The following is a 16005-nucleotide window of genomic DNA, read 5'->3' on the forward strand; positions in this document are numbered from 1 at the left end:
AAATACTTTATCAATGTATTCTACCACAGAAATGTATACATTTGGATTTGGCTGTGTTCTTGACTTGAATCTGAAGCACAAACATGCTCAATGAATTATTTTGAATGTTGAAACAGCTTGTACATGCATAATTGATTGGTCAAGTTGAAATATAATGAAGCTGTGGAAACATGACACCTAATGAATTTCTCTTTAGAAGCATTTTATAATACCACGGTACTTTCCAATAATAATGATGATAAATGTAATAAAGATTATATGATAGCCTATAATAACAATAACAACAAATAAATATAACAAGTAGTTCCACTCCACAGGAGCAACCTCTCTGTCTGGTATCAAGGTGCAATATATTACATACATACATACATACATACATAGAATCAGATAAAACAAAAATAGGATTGTGTCTGAATGGAATATTTAGAGAAGATGTTTTAAAATGTTATTAATGCATTTTGATCATTCTGTGGTATTATTATTGTGTTTATATTTTGTAAATGAAATGTGGCATTGACATCAATACAACCACTTTACAACTATTACATAGATCTAATTAATCCATTAGACGATAATCAAATTAATCATGTTTTCCATTTAGGTACTGGACCAAGGTCAAAAAGTGACCAGATTTGACAGAGAACCTCCAGCTTTTCACCAGAGGAGAAACACTTTTTTTTTAAATCCAAAATGAGTTAATAGCATGGGCACTGGGCAGACTCTTCACATACTAGAGCATGTCTGAAATAAGTGTCAGAGCTGAAATCGACATGTAAATATGAAATAAATGCTTAAACATGTTACAGTACATATAGGTGTAATGTTAGAGACCACAGAAGTGAGCCATATCTCCAAAACTGGTGTGTCGAACTGAACAACCAATATGTCAATTTGAAGCTATGATTCCCTGCTTTCATATGACATGAAAAAACGAATATTTATCCAATCCAATGGCAGCCCCTCAGTCACATTTGGCCACTAATGGTGGAGCACATTTCAGATGTTTGACGGAGGGGGGAAAAAAGGGGAAAGAAATACTTCTTGCACTTGTGATCATGATTTTTTGGAATTCCATAAACGACATGACATCAGCTTGTGACTGCAACTTGTTCCTGTTCGCAGATGACTCAGCACTGCTGGTCTCGGACAGGAACAAACTGCAGGTTGAAAAGGCCCTCAGCTCTGAACTCGGTAGAATCTGCACCTGGCTCGCTGATAACAAACTATCCTTACACCTGGGAAAAACTGAATCCATTCTCTTTGGATCAAATAGTAATCTCAGCAAGGCAGATGGCTTCATGGTTAGAGTGGGTGACAATATTATCACACGAAAAGATGAAATTACCTACCTAGGTTCCATCCTGGAGGCTAATCTTTCCGGTGATAAAATGGCCACCAACGTAATCAAAAAAGTCAACCAAAGAACAAGATTCCTTTACAGGATCTCCTCACTGGTCAACAAAAACACCTTGAAGACCCTAACAGGAGCCCTCGTACAAGGTTTCTTCGACTATGCATGCACCTCTTGATACCACAGCACCTCAAAGGCCCTTAAAACAAGGCTCCGGACTTCCCCAAAAAACTGGTCAGGCTCCTACTTGGCCTCACCCCCCGAACCCACCTCACCCCTGCCCAATTTGACAGGCTGGAATGGCTTAGGGTCGACGACAGAGTACAGCATCTTGCAATGGGTCTGGTTCACAAGATTCGATACACCACCAAGATACATGTCTAAATACTTCCTTAATGTTAACGAAGTCCACACCCACAACACCAGAGGGAGTGCAACAAACCATGTACAACCCAGATTCGGCACAAACAAGGGACTAAATTATTTTCGCTCCTATGCCACCAAAATGTGGAACGCCCTACCAACATTCATTAAGACATGCGAATCCCTAACCTGACTCAGGTTAGCGAATCCCTGGACTCCTTCAAAACCGCTCTTAAAGGGCACCATACGGACGGCTGCAATTTAAAACTGGCCCCCGTAAATTCGGAATCCCCCCCCCACCACCCCTTTTTCCCCTCACTATATGTTTCTTTTCCCTTTTTACCTCCTTTATGATGAATTCCTGTTCTGTTCTTTGGCTATATAGAAGTGTCTATTTGTACGTCTCTAAATGTTTTGATGAATTGAACAAGGTGGACCCTCTTGTAAACAAGTGTAATGCTTTATTGGGTCGTCCACTCACAGTTAACAGTCTTTGTATTGAGTTGTGCTGAAAATGTACTGTAATTCTGCAAACTGTTATTATATAAATATATCAAATATATATGTTGTTTGATTGATTGATTCATTGAAATATTGATTAACAGTTTGCAGAATTACAGTACATTTCAAGCACAAACTCAATACAAAGACTGTTAACTGTGAGTGGACGACCCAATCAAGCATTACACTTACAAGAGGGTACAAATAGTAATCCTTGTATCTCCAGAGTGTCACACAAATGTAGTGAAATTAGCAGATCTACAAGCTCACAGTACATCACGACATGTTGTGAGCTTGTAGTTATTTTCACATATAATTATATTGGGAGGAGACCCTGCAGCAGAAACACCACATCGACTCACTGGCCTTGGAACGTCTCGGGGTCCCCCAGGAGGAAGTCACTAATGTTTCTCTGGAGAGGGAAGTCTGGAGCTATCTGCGCGTCAGTCCCTACGTTCCTGCCTCTGATCTGCTCTGTCGCAGATAGCCAGTTCCGGGGCTGGAGGCGGTACAATGGGATGTCAATAAGGAAGTCAAGGAAGGAAGGAAGGAAGAGAGAATTTCAGAGCTGCCAAAACGGTCACACAAAGATTTAAAATTCATTGATGTTTCCGTTGTCTCCTATAGCAGATATAAGCTTCTTTTGGAACATGTCACTATCACACACACAGCGCAGCAAAGGGGTTTGCGACGGTAAGTCTGTCTGTATTCTATAATTTACATTTAGCATGACACCGATGGGAAGGGACCCTACGGGTGCGTTCAAAAGAGCTCAACCGGGGGTCCCGAGAGGGGCTACAAGGATGGATGGATGAAATATAATATTAATAAGAAAGGAGCAGTTTTGGACATAGGCCTATAAGGTTTCCACCCGACAGCAACGATATACAAAGACTATGTTTCTATCGATGGCTTTATTTTAACATTTCACATGAGTTCTTAACTTCTTCACATTCTCTCCGCAGTCATTATTGTCTGATCTCTCTTGAAATGTACTGTAATTCTGCAAACTGTTAATACATATTTCAATCAATCAATCAAAAAACTCTAAATCTATCAGTGACAGTTCCACACCTCCTCCACCAGGGGGCGAAAGGCAATAAGGGATCAGTGCCCTGCATCACTGGCGAGTCTGGCGTCCGTTGACGACCAGGAAGTAGAAGGTCATGTCATGTAGTTCTTCCTGTTGACGCGAGGTTTCTCCACGCCGAACGAACACGGTCTCACAACAAAGGAGGCCAAAATGTCTCGTTAAAGCAGTTAAAATGTCTCTAAAGGACTTAAAATGTTTCATAAAGGAGTTAAAATGTCTCATAGAGGAGGTAGCACGAGTCAAATGGAGTCTGTACGGCTGGAGATAAATGGACACATGACGTCGGTGGGAGAGCAGATATTGTGTGTTTTGGAGAAACACACAAGCGGTGATGTTTGTCGGGTCAGAGTGTTTGTGTTGGAGCGCCTCAGTGCTTCCGCACAGTTCATGTGTGGCCTTTTCCAGAGAGAGATGGAGAGTTTGGAGACACAGACACTGCAGCACAACACCGAACTACACACTGCAGGTAGGTAGCGACGGGTCCAGAACATTGTGACTGGGGGGCTGGCTATATCTTGGTTTACAATGTAAACTTTACATAATTACATAGAAGTCAGTCCATTGGGCTGTGTGTGTGAGTGTGTGTGCGCGTGTTTCAGACATCCTTAATTTCTCAAACATTATCATGTCAAGTTAATCATTATTTATTTGGCCCACGGACCCCCTTCTGAAAATAATATGTCGTGACATAGATGGACCCCCATTCAAGATCATTTGTGATTTAATATTATTTTTTAAATGTACTCAAACATGTGTCAAAATGTCTTTTTTTTGTGTGGAAATAGCAGATCTACAAGCTCACAATGGGTCACTTTGTGGATAAGCTATTTTCAGCGAAGTATATACGTTTAAAGTGGTTCAACTGATTTAGATTCTATATTGATTTTGCTGGGGAACCCCCTCAAGGACTTTATAACAGGGGTCTTCAACCTTTTTGATAAGGTGCCATGTTTTCATTTTCCTGATAGTCAGTGTTCCATATCAACACTAAGTTGAATTATGACACCACATCAACATGTAATATTTCCAACTGATTTTGATTGTCCACATGCTGTACATAACAACCTTTGTTTTTCTTTGTCTGCCTTAGATATATTTTATTTCATTCGTTAGACTCACAGACTCCCCCCCTTTTAAGAAAAAACCTCTCTCTCACACGCGTCAGTGTGCCAGTGATCAGCCTCCCCTGTGGCAATGTTGGCACCTGTGCTACTTTGCTTACCCTTGATCTATCTATAGCAGTGGTTTTCAACCCTTTTCATATCTTCTCAAGCTCCATTATTTATTCTGCATTTGAACCACGGACCACCATTTGTGGACATTTAGCCTCTCAGACCCCAAACTTAGAATGTACTCGTTATCGTTCAGCAAAAACATTGATCAAAATAACAATTCTTCTACATTATCTAGTTGTGTAGACTTCTTGTAAGGCCTAATGCAGATGTTTAACAATTTTGTAATTCAATTTTGTAATTCTCTACCAAATCGACCATAAGGGTCCATTTGGTTTCATTTTACACCCTCAAGTGGACTAGTCCTCATTTTTGCTGGGATCAATAACTTTACATTGCATCAAGGTTTTTTTCTTTTGTTCTTGTATTGGTGAACGTATAGGTGGAGGGATTGGCGGAAAAAAGAAGAAAGAAATAGAAATAAAGAAAAGGTCCAAAGGAAAGAAGAAGACAGTCACAGGTGAGAAAGAAAAACATTAGTATATATATATGTATGTGAATTAAGCATTATTACACGAGAGGGTGTGAGTTAACATGATTATTGCCACGACAGTGATGCGGTAAGGAACGAGACGAAGCATCACTGAAGTGGCAATAATCACGTTAAACCACACCCTCGAGTGTAATATTGCAATTATACAACAGTTACCCTTAAAACTAATCAGATTGCTTCCTCGAAACGACCTGTGGTATAATAGAGGGTATGCACATGCATAAAGTGAGTGGCAAAGTGAGTTTAACGTTGTTTAATACAATAAGATAGGGCCTTTCTGTTTGGATGTATGGGCTGTCAAGGCCAAAAAGTAATTTTTTTACCACTCAGTAGGCGTTCCCGCATAACTTCTGGGTATGATGATGATGTCACACGCATATCCTCTATATTGTTGCTAAAAAAAATACATTCTTAATTGTTGCACCTGAAGATGGAGTGCCTCAATAATTGTTTGATCTGGGTTATATCAAGCAATATCTCCCCACACACACATTTGTGTGATTGTTTGTTTATTTGATTGAAGTTTAAGCACAGTTTGAGGAAAGCACTGTTTAATACAATGTATGCTAAGAGGATAGCCCCGGAGCCCCGCTCCGCTAAGAAACGGGGACGACAGCTGTCAAAATCCTATATTAAATAACCTGCCACTGTGCCACACACGCATGTCCAAGAAGAAAACATAATCTACTAACGTCAGATTAACACACACGTGTTATTAGTTGAGTTTTCGAATGAAGTGATTCTGAATTGTTCCAGGCTCGCGTCAGGCTGTGCGCATGCTTGTGTGCAGCACCCAGTTCACGTTGCAGGTTAGAAATCCAGTATAGAGCCTAATGTATGCGTGCAAATGACCGGATAGAGTAGGTGGGCTCTATGCCGAATTAAATTCCATCAACATTCAAAACATGTTTCTGGTTGGCTTGCCTTTACACATTGCAATACTTAGTTCTGATTGGTTTAGAACGAGAAAGAAAAGGAGAAAACAACACAGGAAATGAATAGGCTACAGGCAATGAGAAGTCAGAATAACAAATCTAATCTAACAAATAATTTAAGCAAAATGTCAATTCAACGATCAATAACTCGGCTGTTTAAGAGAGAAGAGAGAGTTGATGGAGCCGATAGTTAAAGAAAAAGTTAGAAGAACGACGCCAGAGGATGACGTTCTAGAGCAGGTTGAGACCATAGAGTTGGTTGAGACAGAGGGGGAGGAGGAGGCAGAAGGACCACCAGAACCAGAAGGAAGCACAGGTAATAATAATAGTAACCAGTAAGACGCCCTGAGGGAAAGAAGCGACCTCGCCCTAAAAGGCGAGGCCGCGCGGACGCTTCCGCCTGGGTGACGGCATACTGCTGGGTGAGCCCTGCCGCTTTGGCATGGGGGGGTCAGATCAACATATTGAATGAATTCTGTACTGGCCGTATATGGAGCTTGTCTTGGGTGTACAGGATTTGATTGTCAAATCAACATATGGAATGTCATAACAGGTCTGTACTGTAGTCTAACGTTAAAGTAGGACTTATAAAATGTCCCTGGGACCCATCTAAAAAAAACACCCCTGGGTTCCGGGACCCATTACAAAAAACGAGGTCTTATGATTAAAATGGTGTCAGATTTGGAATCCTCACGGTTGACTTGTATGGAAAAGTCTCTTCATGCGTGATGCGTGAATCTATTTTGAATTTGGCCCTCTAGCAAAATATGCCGGGATCTTTGCGAGGGACATCGGGGCTAAATCTTTTATAAAGGGTCCATAGAGGTCAAATCAATCATCAAAACATCCTTGCCAGAGGATGGTCACAGAACCTTAGTATGTGACTCTACTTACATTGAAAACATTTACGTCACTGAAGACAGATTAAATTGCTGGACTCCAGGTATGAAGTCAAACTGTCCAAAGAGTACTGTGGGAAGTTGCTCAATGATTCACTTGTCTTTGAGTTAACTGTAGCGATCATCTCACTCCACCTCTAGCCTTGTGAAGTGAAATGTTTACATTTAGATGGTATTCAATATATTTTATATTGTAAACCAAGCCCGGACAGTTTACACAGTTGCATTTTCATTCTTATTGTATTATGTTATGTTATGTTAATAAGTAGCCTGTTCTAAATGGTGCATTTATATAGCGCCTTTATCCAAGGCGCTTTACATAGATTGTGCATTACATTCACCCATTCACACACACATTCATACACCGATGGCGGCGGAAACCATACAAGGCACCAACCAGCACATCAGGAGCAATTGGGGGTTCAGTCATTTTCAAAGATACCCAGTTTGATATACATTAGGCCACGTACCGTCAGTCAGTGTAACTCTGAGAGTGTACACATGAAACAAAATAGACCCTCGCAGGTCCATTTAATTCCATTTGTACACTCTCATTGTACCAGACCCATTAGGGTAAATTTTGTTACATTGTTGCCCTCTCAGAGTTAAGGGTCCATTTGGTTCCATTTTAAATGTAGTGTAGTGAATCAGGCTGGGTCGATAGTCGTACAGCAGTAGTTCGGTAGAGTGGCCGACTTGGTATCAGAAGGTTCCCGGTTTGATCCCAGGCTCCTCTTGGCTGCATGTCAACGTGTCGTTGAGCAAGACACTGCTCCCGATGGGCTGGTTGGTTGAGTGATCAGTACTTTATTTGGATTTGTTTTTACAAATAAACAGAAAAAAACAAGCAACAACAGAATACATATGCATGGACATTATGTATGAGCACAAAAACATAATAGACAAAAAACAAGGATAGACAAGATAAAAAAATCAAAATAAATAATATTTTTACACGACCAAACACGCAGCATCATCAACTGTATCATATGTATACTAAGACAGTAAACAATCAAAAGGGCATTGCCTGACCATGGATCACATCAAGGACCATGACTGAGGAACACGTTCCACTTCGAATCATATTTATCTAACTGATTATTCATCTTAAAAGATGGGCTGGTTGGTTGAGTGAACGTGTGAATGTGTGAATAATGCTCAAGAGCCCCTGTCTGCTGCCGTGGACCACTTTGTTAGAAATAACTAAACATCTGGTAAAGTCTATGGCAACTGAGTGGAACACAGACAACTTGGAAAGAGAAACCGAATATGTAAAAACACTATGCTATTCTCTCATTTCATTTTTCTAGACTTCCTCGCTGTGCATACAGAGGAGGTTCCTGCTGAACAGCAGGAGAGGAGACCCAGTCTGGACCAAGAGGAACCACAACCTCCACAACAAGTCCAAGAGGAACCAGATCCTCCACAGATTAACATTGGTTCAACATTGACATTACTAGCAGTAAAGAGTGAACTTGATGATGAGAACAGAGAGACAGAGCCTATAGCTGGTACCTCAACCGGATACATGAAAACACACGCTGATGTAGAGGACTGTGGAACATCACAGCCTTGTGATGACCCTCTCCTCTCTTCAGACTGTGCTGAATATGATGCTGAAGACAGTGATGACTGGGTGGAGGCCAAGGAAGGTCAGTCAGCTTTAAACTCACTGAAAGATACCTCCATGAGCAGTCGCATGGGAAAGAAAAGCTTTTGTTGTAAAGTTTGTGGCAAAATGTTTAATCAAAAGGGACTTCTGAAAAGACACACAATGATTCATACAGGGGAAAAACCCTTTACCTGTGCAGTGTGTGGCAAAGGCTTTAGTCAAATGTATGTTCTAAAAAGACACAGTTGTGAAAACAGCAATACTCGAAAGTGTGATCAAAAATCACACATGAGGACTCATACAAGAGGAGCGTCCTTTATTTGTAAAAATTGTGGCAAAGAATTTAGTAAACCGTGGGCTCTTAAAACACACATGAGGATTCATACAGGGGAAAAACCATGTATTTGTACAGTGTGTGGCAAAGGCTTTAATCAGAGTGGTAGTTTAAAATCTCACATGATAACTCATACAGGGGAAATGCCCTTTACTTGTACAATGTGTGGCAAAGGTTGTAATACATCATCTGATCTAAAAAGACACATGAGGATTCATACGGGTGAAAAGCCCTTTATCTGTAGTGTTTGTGGCAAAGCCTTTAGTCAGAGTGGTACTTTAAAATCTCACATAATAACTCATACAGGGGAAAGGCCCTTTACGTGTACAGTGTGTGGCAAAGGCTCTAATACATCGTCTGATCTAAAAAGTCACATGAGGACTCATACAGGGGAACAGTCCTTTACCTGTGACGTCTGTGGCAAAGGCCTTAGTAGTCAAAAGCACATAAAAAGACACATGAGGACTCATACGGGGGAAAAGCCCTTTACTTGTACAGTGTGTGGCAAAAGCTGTAGTCAAAAGTGTGATCTAAAAAAACACTTGAGAACTCATGCAGGGGGAAAAACCAATTAGTTTCACTTTGTGGCAAATGCGTTCATCTAGATCAGGAGTCTAGATGCATATCTGAAGATTTACTGTGAGTATGCATATGGACAGAGAGATAGCATGCCTATATTCCAGTCTCCATGTTGTTTGTTATGACTACAGTAACTACAGTTAAAGTACAGTACAGTTACCTAATAACTACATTTAAAGTAGATAAGGAAGCACAGTGTCGGTAATATGATAAAGCAGGCCATCCTCCCGCAATTGCAATATTGCGATACCATCAAAATGAAACAAAATGTATTCATATTGTGGGACATTTCTCTCAAAATAACCTATACTTTGATTGTGTGCCGTCATGCTCATTTGAGCACAGGTAGAGTTTGGGGATGTTGTTAAGTTATTTCGTCAGCTGACACCCAAGCCATACAGCGTGTATTTGATATCTCCGACACACAGACACTGGCTAACAGCTAATAACACACTAGCTACTGGAAAGTTGCACAGATCTGCGTCAAAGATATTAGAGAGATGGAAGATGGTGTACACAGTCCAAGTAGTTAGTTGCTTGCTCAATAGAGATGGAAGATGGTGTACACTGTCCAAGTTAGTTGCTTGCTCAACAGAGATAGAATAGAGATGGAAGATGGTGTACACAGTCCAAGTAGTTAATTGCTTGCTCAACAGAGGTAGAATAGAGATGGAAGATCGTGTACACTGTCCAAGTTAGTTGCTTGCTCAACAGAGATAGAATAGAGATGGAAGATCGTGTACACTGTCCAAGTTAGTTGCTTGCTCAACAGAGATAGAATAGAGATGGAAGATGGTGTACACTGTCCAAGTAGTTAATTGCTTTCTCAACAGAGATAGAATAAAGATGGAATATGGTGTACGCTGTCCAAGTAGTTAATTGCTTGCTCAACAGAGATAGAATAGAGATGTAAGATAGTGTACGCTGTCCAAGTAGTTAATTGCTTGCTCAACAGAGATAGAATAGAGATGGAAAATAGTGTACATTGTCCAAGTTAGTTGCTTGCTGCCTGCATGATGCCAAAAGTGGGCTCTACGACACGTCATTACGTCTCGTCACTACGTCTCGTTCTCTGTAGGGTATGAGTTGTTATTGGTCAGTAATAAATGCTTGTTCTATTTGCAAAGAAGCCATCTGAGTTGACACGTGACTAATGTATGATCATTAATTCTAATCCAGGATGACGATGACAAATCATAGATAGGCTACTAAAGCAGAAGAATACTCATATTTCAGTCAATGGATTTGAATTAATACGTATTGTTATGCAAATGATTGATGTATGAATTGCACCTACTTTGACAATAAAGTTGAATCTGATGGTGGAATATCAAATGCTTGTTTTATCCTTTATTTTTAAAGCAACTCAGGTTTTGGTACAACATGTGGTGTTCTACCATCATGCCATTGTACACTCTCATTGTAACAGACGTGCTGTGGCTGAGAACTCCCAATAAATTAATCAGCTGGCAGGCTAAGCCTGGGAGCTAAAACGAACTGTAATGACACGCAATAAATGATTCATATCCAAACAGAATCTCAAAGTTTACAATGATTTTACTCCCCTTCCAGGGCACCAAATATTACAACATACACATTTATACAAATATAAGCCCTGTTTGGCTCCTACGAGACCCATTTAGGGTCCATTTTGTTCCATGTGTTACCCTCTCAGAGTTACAGACCCAAAGAAAACAGCTTTGTCCACAGCCCTGTGAGAGACAAGTAGTACCTCGGTGAGGCCTTTAGGAGGGCCATTATAATCCACCACTCCTGAATGGAGTGCCTGGTGCTGGGAGTCTGGTGCAACGCACAGGTCCTGGGCCTGGTGAGAGCAGGAGTGGACCTGGTGAGACGTAGGAGGGGCCCGGACAGGAGTCAACCCACAGAGCCTAGTCCTTCCACGCGCCAGAATTGACCTCAGGAAACATCACTGAGGATACGTCCCAGGTGCATCCATGCAATGTTTTTTCTTTTTTTTGGTAACTGTTTTATCATGCATTAGTAATAAAATATTAGTGAGGACCAATTATATGACGATAGGTTGAAAATGGGTGAAGTTGTCCTTGAAGCATTTAGTCATTATCAGGATAGTCTTCAAACTGGCAGTATTATCAAATTATAAATTATATAATACATATGACAATATCGATCAATATGGGGAAAAAAACATCATCATGACATTATTTTAGCCATTCCACCTAGCCTTTACTATAAAGGATGGGGAGAACTCAATGTGGGAGTGGGATGGGACAGGAGTGAAAATCCACTCCCGTGTCATCCTCCATTGACCACTTTGTTCGAGCTGTTGTGTTTTAAATGACTCAACCGATAAGTCTATGGCAACTGACTGGAAGAAAGAGAGACAGAAAATTTAAATAATAAATAAAACTATCTCTGCTTTTTTCCCTAGACGTCCTCGCCTCCACAGAGGAGGTTCCTGCTGAACAGCAGGAGAGGAGTTTTTTTGTTCGGGTGAATTTCACCAGGTTTAGTGATCCCATAAAAAAATCCCATACACCCACAATGGGTGTTTTATTTATTTACTTACTTACGTACTTACTTACTTACTTATTCACTTACTTACTCTCAAAAGAAATCACGGAACCCAAGGCTCGGCCCAGCCTGGCCCGACCAATTAGTGGTTGGGCCGGGTCGGGTAGGGTTGGGTTCGGGCAGAGTTTGAGAACTCTAGACTGAATCACCGGAGGCAGTCAAAGTATCATTACGCACTGTCCTGTCCAAATAAACGAACAACTTGTAGTTTAGAAATGGAGAAGTTCTTCCAAGTACCAAAGCTATAAAACAGGAAACATTGCATGGAAAAATGCAAAGTTCAAACACTAAATGGTTTTCTCTCTTTGCGTCTTTCTTTTTCTAGACGTCCTGCACCTTCCTGTGTGTAAAGAGAAGGTTTTCACTGAACAACAGGAGAGGAGCACCTGTCTGGTCCAGGAGGAACCACAACCTCCACACATTAAAGAGGAACAACAGGAGCTACTTCCAAGACCAGAGGAGGCTGGTGGGTCAACGTTGACATTACTAGCAGTGAAAGGTGAAGATGATGATTATGATGATGATGAAAACAGAGAGACAGAGCCTGTAGCCGGCACCTCAACTCAACACTGGGTACGATCACAACCAACTGATGATGACCAGCCCCTCTCTTCACACTGTTCTGAATCTGACACTGAAGACAGTATTGAGTGGGAGGAGACTAGGGGAGATCAGTCAGCTTTAAACACACTGAAATCACACAAGACACAACATGTGGAAGGACAAAGATTGTCTTTGAGCAGCAAGTTGTCCCAAGACCTGAAATCATCAAAACAAACTCACTCCATGAAGAGTTACACAGGGAACAAACGCTATAGTTGTACAGTGTGTGGCAAATGTTTTAATTGGAAGACACATCTACAAGAACACATGAAGACTCATACAGGGGAAAAGCTGTTAACTTGTACCGTGTGTGGTAAAGGCTGTAGTCATGATCTAAAAAGACACATGAGGACTCATACAGGGGAAAAGCCCTTTACTTGTACAATTTGTGGTAAAGGCTGTGCTCAGAGCTGTGATCTAAAAAAAACACATGATTACTCATACAGGGGAACAGCCCTTTACTTGTAACGTGTGTGGTAAGGGCTGTAGTCTAAGTAGTACATTCAAAATACACATGAGGACTCATACAGGGGAAAAACCCTTTAATTGTAACGTGTGTGGTAAAGGCTTTGCTATTTGTAGTAATCTAAAAAGACACATTAGGACTCATACAGGGGAAAAACCCTTTAATTGTAACGTGTGTGGTAAAGGCTTCACTGTGAGTGGTGCTCTAAAAATGCACATAATTAGGACTCACACAGGGGAAAGACCCTTTACTTGTAAAGTGTGTGGCAAAGGCTGTTGTCAAAGTAGTGAACTAACACTACACATGAGGATTCATACAGGGGAAAAGCCCTTTACTTGTAACGTGTGTTGTAAAGGCTTTGCTCATAGTAGTAATCTAAAAACACACATGAGGAGTCATAAAAGGGAAAAGCCCATAGACACATGAAAACTCGTACAGGGAGGAAACCCTTTAGTTGTAGATAGGGGAACATGCTTGGGTCAGAATGCACTTCTGAAGATAATGAAGAATGGTTAGTTTTAGGTAGTAATACATGCACATTTTCCCCATGAACCCATTTGAGTTGACACATGATATAACACCCAGACAAATGAGACAATTGAATGATAATTCATTCTAATCCAGGATGACAATGACAAGTGATAGATACTAAAGCAGTGGAATCACATAATCTGACAAATATCAACATGACTGATTAAAGACCACCACAATTTTGTTTCTTGATCTTGATTATCTTTTGTATGTAAAACGTATAGAAGAACTAAAAAAGGCATTTTGCATAATCATGCTCAGAGCGACAACATTCCCATTGACTTCTCCCCAGCCAGTGTGTTGTCTTAATTGCTATTGATGCTATTTTGATCCTATAATATAGGATCAAAATGGGAACCACAGTAGGCTACATAATATTATGTAGCCTACTGCGGTTCCCATTTTTCTGTTGTGATGGTTAATGTGGTTATGTTAATGTGGTTGATGTGGTCATGTGAAGATGATTGTAGGCTCTATTTTATAATGTGTGACATTGTGTGTGTCATTACTGTGGACCCTGATGAAGGCCTCTGGACAAAACGTGTTGGTCACCCGCATTGTTTGAGGGGCGCTAGCCCCTCCTATGTCCAGCTTTCCATATAATTTGTGCAAACATAAAAACTGAAGACAAAAGTGAGGACGGAAAACTGAGGACGATGATGATAAGAGCGCCCCTCACTTCACACAGGTGTGATTTGTAAACTTTCTTATGGAATAAAATATTTTCCACTGAACAGAGCTGCCCTGGACCTTCTTTAAAGATAGAGTGCCGTGACACGCCCAAATAAATAAATAAATACAATTAAACATCATCAGGTACTATGATTAACTAGGAGGAAGATGTATTCATGTATTTATTCAAAATGGTGTACAGAAAGTGTTAAAATTATGTTTTTATATGGCCACAGCCACACCCACGAGTTCATTAAGTATAGGCCTACCTGTTTTTCACCTTAGCACCACCCACCTGAACACCTGACTCGGGGAGTAGACCGACGGGAGGCGAGAACGAGTCGACCAAATTCTTATTTTTTTTTTCTTTTCCCCAGAAACAGAAACAGGTACAGAAAACAAGCTTGATCTGAAACACTGCAATTATATTTTACTGACTTTGGAAAAGCTCAAAATATACAGGCTGGCCAGACAGGCCAGTTATATTATGCCTGGCCTACTACAATGAACTCTATTCAAAAGGTCTGCATGTTATATCCAAAACTTGACCACAAGAGCAGCCAGGCACATGCACTCCGGGCGTTACTTCACAAGACAGCGGTCTCTAGTAAAGTTCTCAAACTCTGCCCGAACCCGACCGGTACCGACCCGACCCGACGTTTTCGGGCCGGGCCGGGCCCAAAGATTATGCTAATTAGTCGGGCCGGGCCGAGCCTCGGGCTCAGTGATTTTCCTTGATTTTTTCCTTTCTCTTTTTCTCCTTTTTTCTTTATTATAATAAAAATAGCAATTCTGTTATTTGTGTAATGTGTAGGCTATAGCCTACAAGTAATTTATTATGAAGAGGCCGGGCTACGCTATCACTTAATTGTGACAGGAGGAAGACGGAGGAGTGGAGGCGGGGGGTTTGGCGCAGCGCGCTGGCATTTCAGACTCGCATACTGATGACCAGAGAGAAGTGGGCTCCGTTCTTTTGGCAAATCTAGAACTTCCTGTTTGAGAGCTAGAAAATGTAAGACATCCGGTTGCTTTCAGAATAAAAGTGCCGTTAATTAAATAATTATTACATTACATTATTAGTATTATTATTACATTACAGGTATTGTAAAGACACACATTATGTTTCTGTGTAAAAAATAAGTAATTAAATAACGTAAAAAAGGTATCTAAATGCTAAAATCTAAATCTAAATAAAAATGCTATTCACTGGAGTGCATGGACTTTATAAAGTGGACACTGGACAAAAGACGGCTCCGCGAGGCAACTGTTGTGACATATGCACGCGTTCAGGGAGATGTCCTCTACCACACCCCACTCTCCGCTAAGCGGGAGAGGTGTAAAATTCCAAGCAGCAGACCTTCTACTGCTGTCAAATGTAAAAATTGTGCCGTGTCCAGACCCAGAGTGGACACTGGACAAAAGACGGCTCCGCGAGGCAACTGTTGTGACATACGCACGCGTTCAGGGAGATGTCCTCTACCACACCCCACTCTCCGCTAAGCGGGAGAGGTGTAAAATTCCAAGCAGCAGACCTTCTACTGCTGTCAACGGTAAAAAGAAAGTGCCGTTTCCAGACCCAGAGTGGACACTGGACAAAAGACGGCTCCGCGAGGCAACTGTTGTGACATACGCACGCGTTCAGGGAGATGTCCTCTACCACACCCCACTCTCCGCTAAGCGGGAGAGGTGTAAAATTCCGAGCAGCAGACCTTCTACTGCTGTCAAATGTAAAAATTGTGCCGTTTCCAGACCCAGAGTGGACACTGGACAAAAGACGGCTCCGCG

General features: G+C 41.2%; 1 long non-coding RNA gene across 1 annotated transcript; it reads left to right on the plus strand.

The window, feature by feature from the left end:
- The first annotated feature begins 3380 nt into the window (after positions 1-3380).
- LOC306913371 lies at positions 3381-9866 on the plus strand. Its single transcript, XR_013788522.1, has 3 exons — positions 3381-3774; positions 4923-5000; positions 8178-9866. It is a non-coding gene; the product is annotated as an uncharacterized lncRNA (long non-coding RNA).
- Positions 9867-16005: the final 6139 nt, after the last annotated feature.

This window comes from Electrona antarctica (genome assembly GCF_951216825.1).
Source record: "Electrona antarctica genome assembly, chromosome: 20".
NCBI lineage: Eukaryota > Metazoa > Chordata > Actinopteri > Myctophiformes > Myctophidae > Electrona > Electrona antarctica.